At 60.7% G+C, this 22424-nt stretch overlaps 2 non-coding genes across 2 annotated transcripts; both read right to left on the bottom strand.

The window, feature by feature from the left end:
- Nucleotides 1–2179: 2179 nt before the first annotated feature.
- Nucleotides 2180–2298, bottom strand: LOC131861787 (5S ribosomal RNA). The gene has a single exon (XR_009360818.1). It is a non-coding gene; the product is annotated as a 5S ribosomal RNA (ribosomal RNA).
- A 7817-nt stretch (nucleotides 2299–10115) lies between these two features.
- Nucleotides 10116–10234, bottom strand: LOC131861773 (5S ribosomal RNA). Its single transcript, XR_009360804.1, has one exon. It is a non-coding gene; the product is annotated as a 5S ribosomal RNA (ribosomal RNA).
- Between the last annotated feature and the right edge of the window lie 12190 nt (nucleotides 10235–22424).

Genomic DNA, 22424 nt, shown 5'->3' with positions numbered 1-22424 from the left:
GTTTTTTTTTTGCCTTTTATGGAAATTAGTGAAGGCATCGCATCAAAGGTGCGCACCTCGCTGCCCACCTTGGTGTGCTCCGAGGTGCCCACCACGGTGCGCAACGCCGGTGCGAACCCGGGAGCGCCCCGATGTGTGCTCCAAGGTGCGGCGTGCACGAAGTCGGACCCCGGTTTGCCCCGGGTGCGCACCTCGCGTGCACCTTGGTGCGCACACCTTGGCTGGGTTGCGCGGCCTGGTGGGCACCATGGTGCGCACCAAGGAGCGCTCCGAAGTGTGCTCCAAGGTGCGGCGTGCACGAAGTCGGAGCCCGGTTTGCCCCGGGTACGCACCTTCGCCGGGGTGGGCACCTCGGCTGGGTTGCGCGCCCTGGTGCGCACCAAGGAGCGCTCCGAAGTGTGCTCCAAGGTGCGGCGTGCACGAAGTCGGAGCCCGGTTTGCCCCGGGTGCGCACCTCGCGTGCACCTTCGGTGGGGTTGCGCGCCCTGGTGGGCACCATGGTGCGCACCAAGGAGCGCTCCGAAGTGTGCTCCAAGGTGCGGCGTGCACGAAGTCGGAGCCCGGTTTGCCCCGGGTGCGCACCTCGCGTGCACCTTCGGCGGGGTTGCGCGCCCTGGTGGGCACCATGGTGCGCACCAAGGAGCGCTCCGAAGTGTGCTCCAAGGTGCGGCGTGCACGAAGTCGGAGCCCGGTTTGCCCCGGGTGCGCACCTCGCGTGCACCTTCGCCGCGGTGGGCACCATGGCGTGCACGAAGTCGGAGCCCGGTTTGCCCCGGGTGCGCACCTCGCGTGCACCTTCGCCGGGGTGGGCACCTCGGCTGGGTTGCGCGCCCTGGTGCGCACCAAGGAGCGCTCCGAAGTGTGCTCCAAGGTGCGGCGTGCACGAAGTCGGAGCCCGGTTTGCCCCGGGTGCGCACCTCGCGTGCACCTTCGCCAGGGTGGGCACCTCGGTGCGCACACCTTCTCAATGTTTTCTTGCCTTTTCTGGAAATTGGTGAAGGCAGCGCATCAAAGGTGCGCACCTCGGTGTGCTCCGAGGTGCGAACCCGAGAGCGCTCCGAGGTGCCCACGAAGTCGAAAGTCGGGTTAATTGCATTGTTTTCCCCGGGTGCGCTCCGAGGTGCGCAACATCGGCGCGCACCAAGGAGGGCTCCGAAGTGTGCTCCAAGGTGCGCACGATGGCGTGCACCTCTGGTGCGCACGATTCGGAGCTCGGTTTGACCGGGGTGCGCACACCTTGGCTGGGTTGCGCACCTTTTGTGCGCTCCAAGGTGCGCACGAAGTCGGAGCTCGGTTTGCCCCGGGTGCGCACCTTCGCCAGGGTGCGCACCTTGATGCGCACGCCTTGGCTGGGCTGCGCACCTTGGTGGGCGCCATGGTGCGCACCTTTCGTGCGCTCCAAGGTGCGCACGAAGTCGGAGCTCGGTTTGCCCCGGGTGCGCACCTTGGTGGGCGCCATGGTGCACTCCGAGGTGCCCAAGATTGGTGCGCACCAAGGAGCGCTCCGAAGTGCGCTCCAAGGTGCGCGCGAAGTCGAAAGTTGGGTTAATTGTCCGGTTTGCCTCGGGTGCGCACCTTGCGTGCACCTTCGCCAGGGTGGGCGCCTTGGTGCGCACACCTTGGCTGGGCTGCGCACACCTTGGCACCCGCGTTTCCTTCATTTTAAATTTTTTTTTTTTACAATCTCTCAAGTGGGAAATTCTATAATCTCAACTTTTTTTGCCTTTTCAGGAAACTTTTGAATGGAGCGCATCATTGGTGCGCTCCGAAGTGTGCTCCAAAGCTCTCTCCAGCTGCGTGCACCTGCCCCGGCCGCGCACCCGGCCCCGCCCAGCTTCGCTCACCTGTCCCGGGCGTCTGGTGCGGAACCTTAGAGTAAGAAACATCACCGTGCACCTTGGCCAACGTGCGCGACTCGACCGAGCGCGCACTGGCCGAGGTGCACACCGATTTCACCTGGGTGCGCGCGCAGCACCTCGGGCGCACCGGGGTGCGCGCACAACGCCCGGGTTGCACCGTGGCCTGTGTGCTCGGGGCGCCTCGGGTGCGCGCTCGGTGTCGCCCCCGCGCGCGCGGTAGTGCGGGCAGCGCACCCCGGCCCGGCCCGGCCCCGACGAGAACGCAAACGGGCAAAAGGTTTATTCAAATAGCATTGCGACGCCCGGCGAAAAACTAAAAAAGGGTGCAACACCGGGACTTCCCGGGAGGTCACCCATCCCAGTACTACTCCGGCCCAAGCGCGCTTAACTGCGGAGTTCTGATGGGATCCGGTGCACTAACGCTGGTATGATCGCACCCGTTATGAGCTTGTCGCAGTGTGTACTTAGCAAACCGCGACCCACGTGCGAATCCACCCCGGCCACCCACCCCCGTCGAGGTGCACACCCTCCCTCGCGAAGTGCGCCCCGTTCGCCAAGTGTGAGCCCTGCCCGGGTGCGCGCACCTTGCTAGGGCGTCGGGTGTGCACCCGGCCCGGCCTACGTGCGTGCACCTGTAGGGGGCGTCGTGTGCGTGCAGTGTCCCGTCTGCAACGCGGTGCCCACACACCACCTCGGGCGCAACGACCTGCGCTCACATGTGGGCCGAGTGCACCTTGGTGCATGTTCGGGGCGCCTCGGGTGCACGCTCGATCTTGCCCCGGTGCACCAAGGCGCTCGGTTTGCCCCGGGTGCGCACTTGGTGCAAGGTGGGCACCCAAAATAGGGATCAAGCACCAAAACACAAGTTTCGGGATGCAAAATGGGACCCAAGGACCACAAATGCGTTCCAAGACCCATGATGGGTCCACGAGAACAAAAATGTGTTCCGAGACTTAATAAACAAATATTGGGTTTTAGGAGAAGAAACATGCTCTGATGCCCAAAACGAGAATCGACCCCGAAAAGGCCACAGGCCAAAAGTGGGATGCGAGACAAAAAAAAATGGGACCCGAGGACCAAAATTGGGTTCCCAGGTCGAAGACAGGGCAACCGGACAAGAAACGACCTCTAAGGCTCGAAATGAGTCCCGACGACTAAAACTTGACAAGAAGCACCCATCAGGCACCCAACTCGACACCCATGGGATGCCGACCCACCCGGGCTTCCACCTAGCACACCTTGGCACCCACCCACCCTCGCACCCAACCTCGCACCCAACTTAGCACCTTTGAACCCACATTGGCACTCACCCTGACCCTGGCACCTTGGAACCCACATTGGCACTCACCTTGACCCTGGCACCCACCTTTGCACTCACCTTGGGACCCACCCTGGCTCCCACCTCGGCACCCACCCAGACACCCACCTTGGTTCCTTGGCACCCACCTTGGATCCTTGGCACCCACCCCGACACCCACCTTGGCACGCAACTTGGCTACTTGCCACCCACCTTGGCTCCTTGACGCCCACCCCGACAACCACCCCGTGACCTACCCTGGCTAGGGTTGGTGCACACCCACCCTGGTGCCCACCTTGGCACCCACCCTATGACCCACCTTGGCACGCACCTTAGTACCCACCCCGTTACCCACCCTAGGACCCACCCCGTGACCCACCTTGGCCAGGGTGGGTGCCTTGGTGCGCACAACTTGCCTGGGCTGCACACCAGGGCGGGCTCAAGATGGCACCCGCGTTCCGTTTTTTTCACTATCTTTCAAAACGGAAATTTTAAAATCTCATTTTTTTCTTTTTTTTGCCTTTTCTGGAAATTAGTGAAGGCAGCGCATCAAAGGTGCGCAATGCTGGTGCGAACCCGGGAGCGCTCCGATGTGTGCTCCAAGGTGCGGCGTGCACGAAGTCCGAGCCCGGTTTGCCCCGGGTGCGCACCTCGCGTGCACCTTCGCCGGGGTGAGCACCTTGGCTGGGTTGCGCGCCCTGGTGCGTACCAAGGAGCGCTCTGAAGTGTGCTCCAAGGTGCGGCGTGCACGAAGTCGGAGCCCGGTTTGCCCCGGGTGTGCACCTCGGGTGCGCACCTCGCGTGCACCTTCGCTGCGGTGGGCACCTTGGCTGGGTTGCGCGCCTTGGTGGGCACCATGCAGTGCACGAAGTCGGAGCCCGGTTTGCCCCGGGCGCGCACCTCCGCCAGGGTGGGCACCTTGGTGCGCACAACTTGCCTGGGCTGCGCATCAGGAAGGGCTCAAGATGGCACCCGCGTTCCGTTTTTTTCACTATCTTTCAGAACGGAAATTTTAAAATATCGTTTTTTTTTGCCTTTTCTGGAAATTAGTGAAGGCAGCGCATCAAAGGTGCGCAACGCTGGTGCGAACCTGGGAGCGCTCCGATGTGTGCTCCAAGGTGCGGCGTGCACGAAGTCGGAGCCCGGTTTGCCTCGGGTGCGCCCTGGTGGGCACCATGGTGCGCACCAAGGAGCGCTCCGAAGTGTGCTCCAAGGTGCGGCCTGCACGAAGTCGGAGCCCGGTTTGCCCCGGGTGTGCACCTCGGGTGGGCACCTTGGTGCGCATGCCTTGCCTGGGCTGCGCACCAGGGCGGGCTCAAGATGGCACCCGCGTTCCTTTTTTTTCACTATCTTTCAAAACGGAAATTTTAAAATCTCATTTTTTTTTGCCTTTTTCTGGAAATTAGTGAAGGCAGCGCATCAAAGGTGCGCACCTCGCTGCCCACCACGGTGCGCAACGCCGGTGGGCACCCGGGAGTGCTTCGAAGTGTGCTCCAAGGTGCTGCGTGCACGTTGTCGGAGCCCGGTTTGCCCCGGGTGCGCACCTCGCGTGCACCTTCGTCGGGGTGGGCACCTTGGCTTGGTTTGCCCCGGCTGCGCTCCGAAGCGGGGTTATTGGAGCGCCGCCTCTTTTTTTGTCGGAGCGTTTGGTGGGGTTTCTCGCATTGGCTCTTCCGAGGCCCGGTTGCCACCCTGGCGCGCACGAAGTCGGAAGTAGGGTTAATTGCCCGGGTGCGCACCTTTGCCAGGGTGGCACCTTACCTGGGCTGCGCACCAGGGCGGGCTCAAGATGGCACGCGCGTTCCGTTTTTTTCACTATCTTTCAAAACGGAAATTTTAAAATCTCCTTTTTTTTTTGCCTTTTCTGGAAATTAGTGAAGGCAGCGCATCAAAGGTGCGCACCTCGCTGCCCACCTTGGTGTGCTCTGAGGTGCGCACCCGGGAGCGCTACGAAGTGTGCTCCAAGGTGCGGCGTGCACGTTGTCGGAGCCCGGTTTGCCCCGGGTGCGCACCTCGCCTGCACCTTGGCCGGGGTGGGCACCTTGGCTGGGTTTGCCCAGGGTGCGCTCCGAAGCGGGGTTACTGGAGCGCCCCCTCTTTTTTTGTCAGAGAGTTTGGTGGGGTTTCTCGCATTGGCTCTTCCCAGGCCCGGTTGTTGGGTGCGCTCCCACCCTGGCGCGCGCGAAGTTGGAAGTTGGGTTAATTGCCCGGGCGCGCACCTTCGCCAGGGTGGGCACCTTGGTGCGCAAACCTTGGCTGGGCTGCGCACCAGGGCGGGCTCAAGATGGCACCAGCATTCCCTTTTTCTCACTATCTTTCAAAACGGAAATTTTAAAATCTCGTTTTTTTTTTGCCTTTTATGGAAATTAGTGAAGGCATCGCATCAAAGGTGCGCACCTCGCTGCCCACCTTGGTGTGCTCCGAGGTGCCCACCACGGTGCGCAACGCCGGTGCGAACCCGGGAGCGCCCCGATGTGTGCTCCAAGGTGCGGCGTGCACGAAGTCGGACCCCGGTTTGCCCCGGGTGCGCACCTCGCGTGCACCTTGGTGCGCACACCTTGGCTGGGTTGCGCGGCCTGGTGGGCACCATGGTGCGCACCAAGGAGCGCTCCGAAGTGTGCTCCAAGGTGCGGCGTGCACGAAGTCGGAGCCCGGTTTGCCCCGGGTGCGCACCTTCGCCGCGGTGGGCACCATGGCGTGCACGAAGTCGGAGCCCGGTTTGCCCCGGGTGCGCACCTCGCGTGCACCTTCGCCGGGGTGGGCACCTCGGCTGGGTTGCGCGCCCTGGTGCGCACCAAGGAGCGCTCTGAAGTGTGCTCCAAGGTGCGGCGTGCACGAAGTCGGAGCCCGGTTTGCCCCGGGTGTGCACCTCGGGTGCGCACCTCGCGTGCACCTTCGCTGCGGTGGGCACCTTGGCTGGGTTGCGCGCCTTGGTGGGCACCATGCAGTGCACGAAGTCGGAGCCCGGATTGCCCCGGGCGCGCACCTCCGCCAGGGTGGGCACCTTGGTGCGCACAACTTGCCTGGGCTGCGCACCAGGAAGGGCTCAAGATGGCACCCGCGTTCCGTTTTTTTCACTATCTTTCAGAACGGAAATTTTAAAATCTCGTTTTTTTTTGCCTTTTCTTGAAATTAGTGAAGGCAGCGCATCAAAGGTGCGCAACGCTGGTGCGAACCTGGGAGCGCTCCGATGTGTGCTCCAAGGTGCGGCGTGCACGAAGTCGGACCCCGGTTTGCCCCGGGTGCGCACCTCGCGTGCACCTTGGTGCGCACACCTTGGCTGGGTTGCGCGCCCTGGTGGGCACCATGGTGCGCACCAAGGAGCGCTCTGAAGTGTGCTCCAAGGTGCGGCGTGCACGAAGTCGGAGCCCGGTTTGCCCCGGGTGCGCACCTCGCGTGCACCTTCGCCGCGGTGGGCACCATGGCGTGCACGAAGTCGGAGCCCGGTTTGCCCCGGGTGCGCACCTCGCGTGCACCTTCGCCGGGGTGGGCACCTTGGTGTGCAGACCTTGGCTGGGTTGCGCGCCCTGGTGGGCACCATGGTGCGCACCAAGGAGCGCTCCGAAGTGTGCTCCAAGGTGCGGCCTGCACGAAGTCGGAGCCCGGTTTGCCCCGGGTGTGCACCTCGGGTGGGCACCTTGGTGCGCATGCCTTGCCTGGGCTGCGCACCAGGGCGGGCTCAAGATGGCACCCGCGTTCCTTTTTTTTCACTATCTTTCAAAACGGAAATTTTAAAATCTCATTTTTTTTTGCCTTTTTCTGGAAATTAGTGAAGGCAGCGCATCAAAGGTGCGCACCTCGCTGCCCACCACGGTGCGCAACGCCGGTGGGCACCCGGGAGTGCTTCGAAGTGTGCTCCAAGGTGCTGCGTGCACGTTGTCGGAGCCCGGTTTGCCCCGGGTGCGCACCTCGCGTGCACCTTCGTCGGGGTGGGCACCTTGGCTGGGTTTGCCCCGGCTGCGCTCCGAAGCGGGGTTATTGGAGCGCCGCCTCTTTTTTTGTCGGAGCGTTTGGTGGGGTTTCTCGCATTGGCTCTTCCGAGGCCCGGTTGCCACCCTGGCGCGCACGAAGTCGGAAGTAGGGTTAATTGCCCGGGTGCGCACCTTTGCCAGGGTGGGCACCTTACCTGGGCTGCGCACCAGGGCGGGCTCAAGATGGCACGCGCGTTCCGTTTTTTTCACTATCTTTCAAAACGGAAATTTTAAAATCTCCTTTTTTTTTTGCCTTTTCTGGAAATTAGTGAAGGCAGCGCATCAAAGGTGCGCACCTCGCTGCCCACCTTGGTGTGCTCTGAGGTGCGCACCCGGGAGCGCTACGAAGTGTGCTCCAAGGTGCGGCGTGCACGTTGTCGGAGCCCGGTTTGCCCCGGGTGCGCACCTCGCCTGCACCTTGGCCGGGGTGGGCACCTTGGCTGGGTTTGCCCAGGGTGCGCTCCGAAGCGGGGTTACTGGAGCGCCCCCTCTTTTTTTGTCAGAGCGTTTGGTGGGGTTTCTCGCATTGGCTCTTCCCAGGCCCGGTTGTTGGGTGCGCTCCCACCCTGGCGCGCGCGAAGTTGGAAGTTGGATTAATTGCCCGGGCGCGCACCTTCGCCAGGGTGGGCACCTTGGTGCGCACACCTTGGCTGGGCTGCGCACCAGGGCGGGCTCAAGATGGCACCAGCATTCCCTTTTTCTCACTATCTTTCAAAACGGAAATTTTAAAATCTCGTTTTTTTTTTGCCTTTTATGGAAATTAGTGAAGGCATCGCATCAAAGGTGCGCACCTCGCTGCCCACCTTGGTGTGCTCCGAGGTGCCCACCACGGTGCGCAACGCCGGTGCGAACCCGGGAGCGCCCCGATGTGTGCTCCAAGGTGCGGCGTGCACGAAGTCGGACCCCGGTTTGCCCCGGGTGCGCACCTCGCGTGCACCTTGGTGCGCACACCTTGGCTGGGTTGCGCGGCCTGGTGGGCACCATGGTGCGCACCAAGGAGCGCTCCGAAGTGTGCTCCAAGGTGCGGCGTGCACGAAGTCGGAGCCCGGTTTGCCCCGGGTACGCACCTCGCGTGCACCTTCGCCGGGGTGGGCACCTCGGCTGGGTTGCGCGCCCTGGTGCGCACCAAGGAGCGCTCCGAAGTGTGCTCCAAGGTGCGGCGTGCACGAAGTCGGAGCCCGGTTTGCCCCGGGTGCGCACCTTCGCCGCGGTGCGCACCATGGCGTGCACGAAGTCGGAGCCCGGTTTGCCCCGGGTGCGCACCTCGCGTGCACCTTCGGCGGGGTTGCGCGCCCTGGTGGGCACCATGGTGCGCACCAAGGAGCGCTCCGAAGTGTGCTCCAAGGTGCGGCGTGCACGAAGTCGGAGCCCGGTTTGCCCCGGGTGCGCACCTCGCGTGCACCTTCGGCGGGGTTGCGCGCCCTGGTGGGCACCATGGTGCGCACCAAGGAGCGCTCCGAAGTGTGCTCCAAGGTGCGGCGTGCACGAAGTCGGAGCCCGGTTTGCCCCGGGTGCGCACCTCGCGTGCACCTTCGCCGCGGTGGGCACCATGGCGTGCACGAAGTCGGAGCCCGGTTTGCCCCGGGTGCGCACCTCGCGTGCACCTTCGCCGGGGTGGGCACCTCGGCTGGGTTGCGCGCCCTGGTGCGCACCAAGGAGCGCTCCGAAGTGTGCTCCAAGGTGCGGCGTGCACGAAGTCGGAGCCCGGTTTGCCCCGGGTGCGCACCTCGCGTGCACCTTCGCCAGGGTGGGCACCTCGGTGCGCACATCTTCTCAATGTTTTCTTGCCTTTTCTGGAAATTGGTGAAGGCAGCGCATCAAAGGTGCGCACCTCGGTGTGCTCCGAGGTGCGAACCCGAGAGCGCTCCGAGGTGCCCACGAAGTCGAAAGTCGGGTTAATTGCATTGTTTTCCCCGGGTGCGCTCCGAGGTGCGCAACATCGGCGCGCACCAAGGAGGGCTCCGAAGTGTGCTCCAAGGTGCGCACGATGGCGTGCACCTCTGGTGCGCACGATTCGGAGCTCGGTTTGACCGGGGTGCGCACACCTTGGCTGGGTTGCGCACCTTTTGTGCGCTCCAAGGTGCGCACGAAGTCGGAGCTCGGTTTGCCCCGGGTGCGCACCTTCGCCAGGGTGCGCACCTTGATGCGCACGCCTTGGCTGGGCTGCGCACCTTGGTGGGCGCCATGGTGCGCACCTTTCGTGCGCTCCAAGGTGCGCACGAAGTCGGAGCTCGGTTTGCCCCGGGTGCGCACCTTGGTGGGCGCCATGGTGCACTCCGAGGTGCCCAAGATTGGTGCGCACCAAGGAGCGCTCCGAAGTGCGCTCCAAGGTGCGCGCGAAGTCGAAAGTTGGGTTAATTGTCCGGTTTGCCTCGGGTGCGCACCTTGCGTGCACCTTCGCCAGGGTGGGCGCCTTGGTGCGCACACCTTGGCTGGGCTGCGCACACCTTGGCACCCGCGTTTCCTTCATTTTAAATTTTTTTTTTTTACAATCTCTCAAGTGGGAAATTCTATAATCTCAACTTTTTTTGCCTTTTCAAGAAACTTTTGAATGGAGCGCATCATTGGTGCGCTCCGAAGTGTGCTCCAAAGCTCTCTCCAGCTGCGTGCACCTGCCCCGGCCGCGCACCCGGCCCCGCCCAGCTTCGCTCACCTGTCCCGGGCGTCTGGTGCGGAACCTTAGAGTAAGAAACATCACCGTGCACCTTGGCCAACGTGCGCGACTCGACCGAGCGCGCACTGGCCGAGGTGCACACCGATTTCACCTGGGTGCGCGCGCAGCACCTCGGGCGCACCGGGGTGCGCGCACAACGCCCGGGTTGCACCGTGGCCTGTGTGCTCGGGGCGCCTCGGGTGCGCGCTCGGTGTCGCCCCCGCGCGCGCGGTAGTGCGGGCAGCGCACCCCGGCCCGGCCCGGCCCCGACGAGAACGCAAACGGGCAAAAGGTTTATTCAAATAGCATTGCGACGCCCGGCGAAAAACTAAAAAAGGGTGCAACACCGGGACTTCCCGGGAGGTCACCCATCCCAGTACTACTCCGGCCCAAGCGCGCTTAACTGCGGAGTTCTGATGGGATCCGGTGCACTAATGCTGGTATGATCGCACCCGTTATGAGCTTGTCGCAGTGTGTACTTAGCAAACCGCGACCCACGTGCGAATCCACCCCGGCCACCCACCCCCGTCGAGGTGCACACCCTCCCTCGCGAAGTGCGCCCCGTTCGCCAAGTGTGAGCCCTGCCCGGGTGCGCGCACCTTGCTAGGGCGTCGGGTGTGCACCCGGCCCGGCCTACGTGCGTGCACCTGGAGGGGGCGTCGTGTGCGTGCAGTGTCCCGTCTGCAACGCGGTGCCCACACACCACCTCGGGCGCAACGACCTGCGCTCACATGTGGGCCGAGTGCACCTTGGTGCATGTTCGGGGCGCCTCGGGTGCACGCTCGATCTTGCCCCGGTGCACCAAGGCGCTCGGTTTGCCCCGGGTGCGCACTTGGTGCAAGGTGGGCACCCAAAATAGGGATCAAGCACCAAAACACAAGTTTCGGGATGCAAAATGGGACCCAAGGACCACAAATGCGTTCCAAGACCCATGATGGGTCCACGAGAACAAAAATGTGTTCCGAGACTTAATAAACAAATATTGGGTTTTAGGAGAAGAAACATGCTCTGATGCCCAAAACGAGAATCGACCCCGAAAAGGCCACAGGCCAAAAGTGGGATGCGAGACAAAAAAAAATGGGACCCGAGGACCAAAATTGGGTTCCCAGGTCGAAGACAGGGCAACCGGACAAGAAACGACCTCTAAGGCTCGAAATGAGTCCCGACGACTAAAACTTGACAAGAAGCACCCATCAGGCACCCAACTCGACACCCATGGGATGCCGACCCACCCGGGCTTCCACCTAGCACACCTTGGCACCCACCCACCCTCGCACCCAACCTCGCACCCAACTTAGCACCTTTGAACCCACATTGGCACTCACCCTGACCCTGGCACCTTGGAACCCACATTGGCACTCACCTTGACCCTGGCACCCACCTTTGCACTCACCTTGGGACCCACCCTGGCTCCCACCTCGGCACCCACCCAGACACCCACCTTGGTTCCTTGGCACCCACCTTGGATCCTTGGCACCCACCCCGACACCCACCTTGGCACGCAACTTGGCTACTTGCCACCCACCTTGGCTCCTTGACGCCCACCCCGACAACCACCCCGTGACCTACCCTGGCTAGGGTTGGTGCACACCCACCCTGGTGCCCACCTTGGCACCCACCCTATGACCCACCTTGGCACGCACCTTAGTACCCACCCCGTTACCCACCCTAGGACCCACCCCGTGACCCACCTTGGCCAGGGTGGGTGCACCCACCCTGGTGCCCACCTTGGCACCCACCCATCCTAGCACCCAGCCTGTGACCGGGCTTGGAACCCAACCTTGCACCCGCACCCGTCTTGGCCAGTGTGGGTGCGCACCCATCCTGGCACCCACGTTGTGACACACCCTTTAACCCACGCACCCTAGCACCCACGTTGGCACCCACCTTGGAACCCAACCTAGCAACTTGGCACCCACCCCGTGACCCACCTTGGCATCCACCATAGCAGTCGCCGACTTGGCACCCACCTCGGCACCCACCTTGACACTTGTGGACCCACCTTGCCACTCACCCTAGCATCGACCCATCCTAGCACCCACCCTGGCACCTTTGCACCCTAGCACTCACCCATCCTAGCACCTAACCTGTGACCCACCTTGACACTCACCCTCGCACCCACCTTGGAACCCAACCTAGCACCCACCCACCCTGACACCAACCCTAGCACCTACCCACCCTTGCACCCACCCTGTGACCCATCTTGGCACCCACCCATCCTACCACTCAACCTATCACCCACCTTCTCACCCACCTTGGCATCCACCTTAGCACCCACCCACACTGGCACCTTGGCACCCACCTCGGGCAAGGTGGGTGCACACCCACCCTGGCACCCAATTTAGAACCCACCGAGCATGTTACCCACCTTGGCACCCACATTGCAGCCCACCCTAGTACCCACCCTATGACCCACATTGGCATCCACACCCTAGCACCCAGGCACCTCGACACCCGCCTTGACACCCACCCTAGCACTGAACCTGTGACCCACCTTGGAACTCACCCTAGAACCCACCCACCCTGTGAACCACCTTGGCATCCACCTTAGCACCCACCCACCTTGGCACCCACTCTAGCACTCACCCATCCTAACACCCAACTTGTTACCCACCTTGGCACCCGCCCTCGCGTCCACCTTGAAACCCACCCTAGCACCCACCCACGCAGGAGCCCACCTTGGCACCCAACCTAACACCCACGCATCCTGGCACCCAACTTGTGACCCACCTTGGAACCCACCCTAGTACCCACCTTTGAACCCACTATATCACCAACCCACCTTGGCACCCACCCTATGACCCTCTTTGGAATCCACCCTAGCACGCACCCACCCTGGCACCCACCATGGAGCGCACCCTAGCACCCACCCACCTCGGCACGCACCTCAACACCCACCTTGGTGTGCGCACTGCGCCAACCTCTCAAAGACCCTATGTGGTGCGCTCCAAAGTGTACACCTTTGGTGCGCTCCAAGGTGCGCACCTTTGGTGCACACCGAGGTGCACACCAAAGTGTGCACCGAGGTGAGCACCAAAGTGCACTCCAGGGTGCACACCAAGGCGTGCACCTTTGGTGCGGTCAATGCAAACGAATTCGGAAGTTGGGGTCGATGTCCTAATCGCTGCTGCAGACTACACGTATGAGAATCGGACAAATAGCTTTATATAGGGGAGGTGTTGCGTTTGATGGGTCGACTCCCCTGGTTGTGTGCACTGCACCAACTTCAAAGACCCTGTCTTGTTTAAGAAGTCAAAAGTTGGGGTGGATGTCCTAATCATTGCTGCAGTCTACGCATGTATGAGAATCAGACAAATAGCTTATATAGGGGAGGTGTTGCATTCGGTGGGTTGACTCCCCTGGTTGTGCGCACTGCGCCAACCTCAAAGACCCCGCATAGCAGAAGAAGTCGGAAGTCGGATTTTGGTGAGCACCAAGGCGTGCACCTTTGGTGCGGTCAACGCAGACGAATTCAGAAGTTGGGGTGGATGTCCTAATCGTTGTTGCAGGCTACACATGTATGAGAATCAGACAAATAGCTTATATAGGGGAGGTGTTGGGTTTGATGGGTCAACTCCCTTGGTTGTGCGCATTACGCCAACCTCAAAGACCTTGTTTTCGTTAAGAAGTCAAAAGTTGGGGTCAATGTCCTAATGGCTCCTGCAGGCTACACATGTATGAGAATCGGACAAATAGCTTATATAGGGGAGGTGTTGGGTTTGATGGGTCGACTCCCCTGGTTGTGCGCATTACGTCAACCTCAAAGACCTTGTTTTCGTTAAGAAGTCAAAAGTTGGGGTCGATGTCCTAATTGCTCCTGTAGACTACACATGTATGAGAATCAGACAAATAGCTTATATAGGGGAGGTGTTGGGTTTGATGGGTTGACTCCCCTAGTTGTTCGCATTACACCAACCTCAAAGACCTTGTTTTCGTTTAGAAGCCGAAAGTTGGGGTCGATGTCCTAATTGCTCCTGCAGGCTACGCATGTATGAGAATCAGACAAATAGCTTATATAGGGGAGGTGTTGGGTTTGATGGGTCGACTCCCCTGGTTGTGCGCATTGCGCCAACCTCAAAGACCCTGCATTGCGGATGAAGTCGAAAGTCAGAGTTTGGTGTGCTACAAGGTGTGGTCGAAGGTGCTCACCTAGGTGTGCACCTTTGGAGCACAGGAAAAGTGCCCTCCAAAAGTGCGCACCTTTGGAGTGCACAAAAGTGCCCTCCAAAAGTGCGCACCTTTGGAGCGCAGAAAAGTGCCCTCCAAAAAGTGCCCTCCAAAAGTGCGCACCTTTGGAGCGCAGAAAAGTGCCCTCCAAAAAGTGCCCTCCAAAAGTGCGCACCTTTGGAGCGCAGAAAAGTGCCCTCCAAAAAGTGCCCTCCAAAAGTGCGCACCTTTGGAGCGCAGAAAAGTGCCCTCCAAAAAGTGCCCTCCAAAAGTGCGCACCTTTGGAGCGCAGAAAAGTGCCCTCCAAAAAGTGCCCTCCAAAAGTGCGCACCTTTGGAGCGCAGAAAAGTGCCCTCCAAAAAGTGCCCTCCAAAAGTGCGCACCTTTGGAGCGCAGAAAAGTGCCCTCCAAAAAGTGCCCTCCAAAAGTGCGCACCTTTGGAGCGCAGAAAAGTGCCCTCCAAAAAGTGCCCTCCAAAAGTGCGCACCTTTGGAGCGCAGAAAAGTGCCCTCCAAAAAGTGCCCTCCAAAAGTGCGCACCTTTGGAGCGCAGAAAAGTGCCCTCCAAAAAGTGCCCTCCAAAAGTGCGCACCTTTGGAGCGCAGAAAAGTGCCCTCCAAAAGTGCGCACTTTTGGTGCGCACCAAGGCGCTGGTTCGGTCGTTGCAGGCGAGTTCGGAAGTTGGGGTCGATGTCCTGAGCGGAGGTGCAAACTACACAGGTGTCGGAATCGGACAAATAGCTTATATAGGGGAGGTGTATGCTTCGATGGGTCGACTCCCCAGGTTGAGCGCACCGCGCCAACCTCAAAGACCCTACGGTATGGATGAAGTCGGAAGTTGGGTCCGATGACCGATTCGATTAGTAGGTATGCTCATGAGGTCGGAATTTGGGTCCGATGACCTGCCATGTGCAGGAAGGCGAATGTTGACACTGTGCGTTGCAAGGTGCACACCAAGGCGCTGGTGCGGTCTTTTTAGTCGAGTTCGGAAGTTGGGGTCGATGTCCTGATCGGAGGTGCAAGCTACACAGGTGTGGGAATCGGACAAATAGCTTATATAGGGGAGGTGTATGCTTCGTTGGGTCGACTCCCCGGGTTGAGCGCACCGCGCCAACCTCAAAGACCCTACGGTATGGATGAAGTCGGAAGTTGGGTCCGATGACCGATTCGATATGTAGGCATACTCGCGAGGTCGGAATTTGGGTCCGATGACCTGCCACGTGCAGGAAGGCGAATGTTGGCACTGTGCGTTGCAAGGTGCGCACCAAGGCGCTGGTTCGGTCGTTGGAGGCGAGTTCGGAAGTTGGGGTCGATGTCTTGATCGGAGGTGCAAACTACACAGGTGTGGGAATCGGACAAATAGCTTATATAGGGGAGGTGTATGCTTCGTTGGGTCGACTCCCCGGGTTGAGCGCACCGCGCCAACCTCAAAGACCCTACGGTATGGATGAAGTCGGAAGTTGGGTCCGATGACCGATTCGATATGTAGGCATACTCGCGAGGTCGGAATTTGGGTCCGATGACCTGCCATGTGCAGGAAGGCGAATGTTGGGACTGTGCGTCGCAAGGTGCGCACCAAGGCGCTGGTGCCGTCGTTGCAGTCGAGTTCGGAAGTTGGGGTCGATGTCCTGGTCAGAGGTGCAAACTACACAGGTGTGGGAATCGGACAAATAGCTTATATAGGGGAGGTGTATGCTTCGATGGGTCGACTCCCTGGGTTGAGCGCACCGCGCCAACCTCAAAGACCCTACAGTATGGATGAAGTCGGAAGTTGGGTCCGATGACCGATTCGATACGTAGGCATATTGGCGAGGTCTGAATTTGTGTCCGATGACCTGCCATGCGCAGGAAGGCGGAATTTGGGTCCGATGACCGAGTTGATGGCGTGCCATGCGCAGAAAGGCGGAATTTGGGTCCGATGACCGAGTTGATGTTGATGGCCCGCCATGCACAGGAAGGCGGAATTTGGGTCCGATGACCGATTTGAAGGCGTGCCATACGCAAAAAGGCGGAGTTTGGGTCCGATGACCGAGTTGATATTGATGGCCCGCCATGCGCAGGAAGGCGGAATTTGGGTCCGATGACCTGACATACGCATGGAGTCCGACTCGGGGGCCGATGTTCGATTCGATGACTTGCATTGTGGGTAAAGTCGGAAGTTGTGGTCTTTGACCCGATTCGATGACCAGACTTCGGCTGCTTGAGAATCGGACAAATAACTTATATAGGGGAGGTAGTGTTCTCGAGCATCCTCCCCCCGTGCCCGTTTATGTCGATTGATGCTGGTGCTCGACTGGTTGGAGCGCTCGGATGCAAAAATCTTGCACCAGGATTTATCGATTGTGATGGACACGGCAAGTCTCCTGATTGCTATGCAGGAGCTCATCGTGAATCTCTATGCGGCCTTGGTATGGACTCGACCTGCGGAATGGTTCGGCAATGGTAGTCGCTCCAACACGTCCTTGCAATGGCCACAGAGGTGATTCGACTAGAGCTCCAGTCTAGCTTTTGGGTTGCTTGGCGGACTGGTATAGCCGCGATCGAGTTCCGGCCATGAACGTTTTAGATAGCTCTTGGGCTTTCTGGGACGGAAGTCGGAAGTTTGGGCTGTTGTCCGATTTGATGACCATTCTTCGGATGTGTGAGAATCGGACAAATAACTTATATAGGGGACTGTGTTGTCTCACGCAGCCCCCTCCGTGCCCCTCTATCTCGACCGATGTTGGTGCTTGAAAGGGTTGGGATCGCTCGGATTTATAAACGTGCACCACCATTTGTCGAGTGTGAGGGACGCGGCAGGTCTCCTAAATGCTATGCGGGCGCTCTCTGAGAATCTCTATCCGGCCTCGACACAGACTAGTCTTGCTGAATGGTTTGGCACTGGTAGTCGATCCAACACGTCGTTGTTGTGGCCGCCTAGGCGATTCGATTCGAGCCCCCGTCTAGCTTTTGGGTTGCTTGGCGGATTTTGCCCTATCCGCAAGTGAGCTCGGTCCCTAAACGTTCGAGAAACCCGATTGCTATGCGCCGACTCTCTTTCTTGCGAGCCTCCATCTAGCTTTTGGGTCTCTACGGAACGGAAGTCGGAATCTGGGACCGTTGTTTGATTCGACGAGGCAGACTACGGTTGTGCGAGAATCGGACAAATAACTTATATAGGGGAGGTGTTGACTGGAGCATTCTCCCCCGTGCCCCTCTAACTCGACCAATGCTGGCGCTCGAACGGTGGTAGCGCTCGGATTTTCATTGAGCGCCAGCATTGGTCGATTTAGAGGGGCATGCGAGATTCCCGAATGCTATGCGAGGGCTCTAACGGAAATGTCTATTGGTTTCGGTATGGATGCAATTGCGAGTGGTTCGGCAAAGGTAGTCGTTCCGATGCGTCCATGTCGTGGCCAAATCGATAATTCGATTTGAGCCCTCGTATAGCATTTGGGTCTCTCGATGTGATTCCGCATTCCAGTCCCTTTGGGCACTGCTTGAGCCGCATCCCAGGGGGTTCCCTTCCCAATAATCTGCCTCGCAACCCGATTGCTATGCGGTGAGGCTCCTCGGCCGCCTCGGAACTATCTGTGTATCAGACGCATCGCGGGATAAGGGGTTGGCAACGGTAGTCGCCCCAAGCGCGTCCGATGCTTGGACCATTCCGAGGCGGCCCTGAAGCCTCTTCCGTCTAGCCGTTGGGTCCTTCTCGCCGCATCCCTCGCCTCGCACCCCGATTGCTATGCGGTGAGGCTCCTCGGCCGCCTCGGAACTATCTGTGTATCGGACGCGTCGCGGGATAAGGGGTTGTCACTGGTAGTCGCCCCAAGCGCGTCCGATGCTTGGACCATTCCGAGGCGGCCCTGAAGCCTCTTCCGTCTAGCCGTTGGGTCCTTCTCGCCGCATCCCTCGCCTCGCACCCCGATTGCTATGCGGTGAGGCTCCTCGGCCGCCTCGGAACTATCTGTGTATCGGACGCGTCGCGGGATAAGGGGTTGTCATTGGTAGTCGCCCCAAGCGCGTCCGATGCTTGGACCATTCCGAGGCGGCCCTGAAGCCTCTTCCGTCTAGCCGTTGGGTCCTTCTCGCCGCATCCCTCGCCTCGCACCCCGATTGCTATGCGGTGAGGCTCCTCGGCCGCCTCGGAACTATCTGTGTATCGGACGCGTCGCGGGATAAGGGGTTGTCACTGGTAGTCGCCCCAAGCGCGTCCGATGCTTGGACCATTCCGAGGCGGCCCTGAAGCCTCTTCCGTCTAGCCGTTGGGTCCTTCTCGCCGCATCCCTCGCCTCGCACCCCGATTGCTATGCGGTGAGGCTCCTCGGCCGCCTCGGAACTATCTGTGTATCGGACGCGTCGCGGGATAAGGGGTTGTCACTGGTAGTCGCCCCAAGCGCGTTCGATGCTTGGACCATTCCGAGGCGGCCCTGAAGCCTCTTCCGTCTAGCCGTTGGGTCCTTCTCGCCGCATCCCTCGCCTCGCACCCCGATTGCTATGCGGTGAGGCTCCTCGGCCGCCTTGGAACTATCTGTGTATCGGACGCGTCGCGGGATAAGGGGTTGTCACTGGTAGTCGCCCCAAGCGCGTCCGATGCTTGGACCATTCCGAGGCGGACCCGAAGCCTCTTCCGTCTAGCCGTTGGGTCCTTCTCGCCGCATCCTTCGCCTCGCACCCCGATTGCTATGCGGTGAGGCTCCTCGGCCGCCTCGGAACTATCTGTGTATCGGACGCGTCGCGGGATAAGGGGTTGTCACTGGTAGTCGCCCCAAGCGCGTCCGATGCTTGGACCATTCCGAGGCGGACCCGAAGCCTCTTCCGTCTAGCCGTTGGGTCCTTCTCGCCGCATCCCTCGCCTCGCACCCCGATTGCTATGCGGTGAGGCTCCTCGGCCGCCTTGGAACTATCTGTGTATCGGACGCGTCGCGGGATAAGGGGTTGTCACTGGTAGTCGCCCCAAGCGCGTCCGATGCTTGGACCATTCCGAGGCGGACCCGAAGCCTCTTCCGTCTAGCCGTTGGGTCCTTCTCGCCGCATCCCTCGCCTCGCACCCCGATTGCTATGCGGTGAGGCTCCTCGGCCGCCTTGGAACTATCTGTGTATCGGACGCGTCGCGGGATAAGGGGTTGTCACTGGTAGTCGCCCCAAGCGCGTCCGATGCTTGGACCATTCCGAGGCGGACCCGAAGCCTCTTCCGTCTAGCCGTTGGGTCCTTCTCGCCGCATCCCTCGCCTCGCACCCCGATTGCTATGCGGTGAGGCTCCTCGGCCGCCTTGGAACTATCTGTGTATCGGACGCGTCGCGGGATAAGGGGTTGTCACTGGTAGTCGCCCCAAGCGCGTCCGATGCTTGGACCATTCCGAGGCGGCCCCGAAGCCTCTTCCGTCTAGCCGTTGGGTCCTTCTCGCCGCATCCCTCGCCTCGCACCCCGATTGCTATGCGGTGAGGCTCCTCGGCCGCCTTGGAACTATCTGTGTATCGGACGCGTCGCGGGATAAGGGGTTGTCACTGGTAGTCGCCCCAAGCGCGTCCGATGCTTGGACCATTCCGAGGCGGCCCCGAAGCCTCTTCCGTGTAGCCGTTGGGTCCTTCTCGCCGCATCCCTCGCCTCGCACCCCGATTGCTATGCGGTGAGGCTCCTCGGCCGCCTTGGAACTATCTGTGTATCGGACGCGTCGCGGGATAAGGGGTTGTCACTGGTAGTCGCCCCAAGCGCGTCCGATGCTTGGACCATTCCGAGGCGGACCTGAAGCCTCTTCCCTCTAGCCGTTGGGGCTTTCTCGCCGCATCCCTCGCCTCGCACCCTGATTGCTATGCTGTGAGGCTCCTCGGCCGCCTTGGAACTATCTGTGTATCGGACGCATCGCGGGATAAGGGGTTGGCAGTGGTAGTCGCCCCAAGCGCATCCGATGCTTGGACCATTCCGAGGCGGCCCTGCAGCCTCTTCCGTCTAGCCGTTGGGGCCATCTCGCCGCATCCCCCACCTCGCACCACGATTGCTATGCGGTGAGGCTCCTTGGCCGCCTCGGAACTATCTGTGTATCGGACGCATCGCGGGATAAGGGGTTGTCACTGGTAGTCGCCCCAAGCGCGTCCGATGCTTGGACTATTCCGAGGCGGCCCTGCAGCCTCTTCCGTCTAGCCGTTGGGGCCATCTCGCTGCATCCCCCACCTCCTCGGCCGCCTCGGAACTATCTGTGTATCGGACGCATCGCGGGATAAGGGGTTGGCAGTGGTAGTCGCCCCAAGCGCGTCCGATGCTTGGACTATTCCGAGGCAGCCCTGCAGCCTCTTCCGTCTAGCCTTTGGGGCCATCTCGCCGCATCCCTCGCCTCGCACCCCGATTGCTATGCGGTGAGGCTCCTCGGCCGCCTGGGAACTATCTTCGTATCGGACGCATCGCGGGATAAGGGGTTGTCACTGGTAGTCGCCCCAAGCGCGTCCGATGCTTGGACTATTCCGAGGCGGCCCTGTGGCCTCTTCCGTCTAGCCGTTGGGGCCATCTCGCCGCATCCCCCACCTCGCACCCCGATTGCTATGCGGTGAGGCTCTTCGGCCGCCTTGGAACTATCTTCGTATCGGACGCATCGCGGGATAAGGGGTTGTCACTGGTAGTGGCCCCAAGCGCGTCCGATGCTTGGACTATTCCGAGGCGGCCCTGCAGCCTCTTCCGTCTAGCCGTTGGGGCCATCTCGCCGCATCCCCCACCTCGCACCCCGATTGCTATGCGGTGAGGCTCCTCGGCCGCCTTGGAACTATCTTCGTATCGGACGCATCGCGGGATAAGGGGTTGTCACTGGTAGTCGCCCCAAGCGCGTCCGATGCTTGGACTATTCCGACGCGGCCCTGTGGCCTCTTCCGTCTAGCCGTTGGGGCCATCTCGCCGCATCCCCCACCTCGCACCCCGATTGCTATGCGGTGAGGCTCCTCGGCCGCCTTGGAACCATCTTCGTATCGGACGCATCGCGGGATAGGGGGCTGTCACTGGTAGTCGCCCCAAGCGTGTCCGATGCTTGGACCATTCCTAGGCGGCCCTGAAGCCTCTTCCGTCTAGCCGTTGGGGCCTTCCCGCCCCATCCCTCGCCTCGCACCCCCGATTGCTATGCGGTGAGGCTCCTCGGCCGCCTTGGAACCATCTGTGTATCGGACGCATCGCGGGATAAGGGGTTGGCACTGGCAGTCGCCCCAAGCGCGTCCGATGCTTGGACCATTCCGAGGTGGCCCTGAAGCCTCTTCCGTCTAGCCGTTGGGGCCTTCCCGCCCCATCCCTCGCCTCGCACCCCGATTGATATGCGGTGAGGCTCCTCGGCCGCCTTGGAACTATCTGTGTATCGGACGCATCGCGGGATAAGGGGTTGGCACTGGTAGTCATCCCAATCGCATCCGATGCTTGGACCATTCCGAGGCGGCCCTGCAGCCTCTTCCGTTTAGCCGTCGGGGCCTTCCCGCCGCATCCCTCGCCTCGCATCCCGATTCCTATGCGGTGAGTCTTCTCGGCCGCCGCGGAACTATACCTGTTATTGCTACTGCATCCTTCGGCTGGTAACCTCCTCTGCCGCCTTGGAACGTTCTCTTTGTCGGACGCGTCGCGGGATAAGGGGTTGGCACTGGTAGTCGCCCCAAGCGCGCCCGATGCATAGACCGCTCCGAGTCGACCTTGCTTTCAGCCTCTCACATGCATAGACCTCTCTGAGTCGACCCTGCAGCCTCTCACGTTTAGCCTTTGGAATCTCGCCTCACAACATGATTGCTATCCTTGATGCATCCCTTGCCTCGAGCCCTGATTGCTTTCTTGGCTGCATCCCTCCTCTCCTCACAGCCCGGTTGTCATCACTGCTTCATCCGTCGCTTCATGCATTCTGGCTGCTGGGCCCTTCCCACCGCACACCTCGATTGCTATCTCTTCTGCATCACACACCCCGATTGCTATCTCTGCTACATCCCTCGGCTCTCACTTCTGCATCCTTCGCCTCACACCTCGATTGCTATCAATGCTGCATCCGTAACCTCACACCCCGATTGCTATGCGGGGAGGCTCCTTGGCCGCCTTGGAAATTTCTGTGTGTCGGACGCACCGCGGGATAAGGGGTTGGCACTGGTAGTCGCCCCAAGTGCGCCCGATTCTTAGACCGCTTCGAGGTGACCTCGTAGCCTCTTTCGTCCAGGCTTCCTGCCTTCAACGCCCTTTTTACACCTCGATTGCTATGCGCGGGCTCGTTGGCGTCTATCACCTCTCTGCGAAGAGTGGCACGATGATTGTTGGGGTAAATCGTAGCAGTCCGATCTCTGGCCTTGGGCCATTGTGAGGGCTGATCGATTTCCTGTGCGCATCTCGTGTTCGCCCAGTAACAGACTCGACGACTTGTAATCGGTCTTGTTCCCGATTGTTCCTGGAGGTAGTCTTCGGAACTCTTGGATTTGACCTGTCACTCGAACTGTCCTCTTCCGAGGATGCTTGTGTGTGTGTGCTTGTGCCATTTCCTTGGCGGTATTAACGAG

Source organism: Cryptomeria japonica, unplaced genomic scaffold, assembly GCF_030272615.1.
Source record: "Cryptomeria japonica unplaced genomic scaffold, Sugi_1.0 HiC_scaffold_33, whole genome shotgun sequence".
In the NCBI taxonomy this organism is placed as follows: Eukaryota; Viridiplantae; Streptophyta; class Pinopsida; order Cupressales; family Cupressaceae; genus Cryptomeria; species Cryptomeria japonica.
Note: the sequence above shows the minus strand (reverse complement) of the source record. Positions and strands in the feature narration are given on the sequence as shown.